Source organism: Austrofundulus limnaeus, unplaced genomic scaffold (genome assembly GCF_001266775.1).
Source record: "Austrofundulus limnaeus strain Quisiro unplaced genomic scaffold, Austrofundulus_limnaeus-1.0 Scaffold532, whole genome shotgun sequence".
Classification (NCBI taxonomy): domain Eukaryota; kingdom Metazoa; phylum Chordata; class Actinopteri; order Cyprinodontiformes; family Rivulidae; genus Austrofundulus; species Austrofundulus limnaeus.
The window spans coordinates 276,284-278,417 of record NW_013952934.1 but is presented as its reverse complement, the minus strand read 5'-3'; positions in this window follow the sequence as shown (position 1 = coordinate 278,417).

The window sequence follows — 2,134 nt, the reverse complement described above, 5'->3', positions numbered from 1 at the left end:
CTTCTGTTTTGGACGTCCTTCGTCGCGGCGCTGTGATGAATGCGGCCGATAAATTCGACCTTCGGAGGACCGTCCTGCCGTTTTGGACACAGACATCATGTTTAGAAAATAAACGTCTCAGTTTCTCCGAAACACCCGCAACATACGGAATAACCACTGGTTTGGGTCTGGGTTTGGAGTCTTCATTTTCACCTGAAGGTTGCATGGAATCCTGTCTGTGTTTCCTGTCTGCTTTCAGGAAGCAGGTTCAGGTTCAGGTTTCAGGTTATTCCATTTGTTGCGGTTGTTTCGGAGACTGTTTAACTATCCTGGTAAAATCTTCTTCATGGCTCTTGCGGTTTGGGCTCCAGTATGACTTTTACAGATCTCCGCTGGAGACATGGAATTGCTGCTGCTTTGCAGCTGCACTACCCTGCTTCCGCGGGCTTGGACCCCAAATAATAAAAAACAGAACAGATACAAAAGGGTTCCATGCTCCGCTGGAGACATGGAAATGCTGCTGCTTTGCATCTGTGTTACCCTGCTTCCGCGGGCTTGGACCCCTAATCATAGTGTTCACTCTGGGAAGCTCTTTTAGTCTGCCACTTCTGAAAGCATGATAGCAAAATAAAGAGATAAAATCTAGGAAAGATAATCAACAATGTAGTCCCAAAGTGTATCACAAGCTCCATTAAAGGCATACAATTGGTGTTCTCAGAGCTGGCCATTTATCAGGTCAGGTTAGCACACATTTTATGTCTTCCATGAATGTTATCTTCCTCGGTGCAGTGGGAGATTTGACAACAAGTTAATAGGAATGAAGCTCAAATGGGATGTCCTTCACTGGCTGCTGCTGAAAATAGATACAATCACCCCCTACCCCCACAAAACAAACTCTGAGCAGCAACTTCTCTTTTGTTCAGAGAAAAAAAATCTCGATAACCACTCTCAGTAGAATTGTGTAACATATCCACATTTCATGGAAAGCAGTAATTCGTATTGGTGAACAGGAAATGTGAACCAAAACAACATCCACCTGTTTTCTGTACACACTTTTCCATTAAGGGTAGCAGGGAGCTGGAAGTCCATCAGAAGTGTATAAAACCATTTGAGCAAAATATTTTAGTTTGAAGGCAAACAAAGGAATGCGAAAAATAAATTCCAAGACATAATTCCTTTCCAAACAATCAGATCACTTAGAAGTTATGATGATGAGGTGATACAACTGTTAAACTGACATTTTAAAGTTTCACATGAAGTAATAGTGGCATACGCTAAATTAGGGAAGGAAACAAAAACAATGAAGAAAAAGAAAGTAGGCAAATGAGGTTCTGTAAATGCCTACAATTTGTGGAGATAAACAAATCGGGTATTTGCAGATTTCTGGTTGTTCCTGTCAAATTTGAACAAGATTGGTTATTTTTTTCTTAATGCACAGTACATTACATTCACAATTACTTTCAATTAGTCTCAAGCTGGGTGCAACTGAAAAGGGTAAAATAGAAGTAAACTTAGCTTTAGGAGATACATTGTGTTTTGACAAAATGAGGGGAACTAATGACTCAAGTGATGATCAGCATGGAACTTTCATTCAACATTTCAACACCTGAATCTTGACCCTCAAAAGTCTGTAATTTTCACAAAAAAATCCATACATGTGATGCAATGGGGGGAGGGGGTGAAGACAACTGGACTGTCAGCTTCAGGGGAAAGAATGTGGGACAGATAAACAGTGCCTGCATGGAAAGGAAGGCAGGGAGAGTTGGCAAACTTATTTCTAGTGGTTGGAAGATGGTTATTTATGTAAATAATTTTTTGTAACGTCCAACAGGCGCTGAGATGTAAAATCAATTTAAAGCTTATTTTTGATAAATAAATAGATAAATAAATCAGTGAGATTTGAAAAAAATCTGTGCGATGTCTGTATACCTGCAAAACGGGAGAAAAGAATCTATGTAATTTTACAGACAATCCACACAACTAGACATGAATGCTTTTAGGTGCTATAACTGGAAATCTAAATATTGTCAGTCATTGTCTACAAAAGTGGGTATCTAAACAGAGGCAGTCATTTATGTCATGATCTGTGTTTATTTTCTTAGTTTCTAGTGTCTTTCAGTGTTCCCCAGTGTGTCACAGCTCAGCTGCTCCCTGT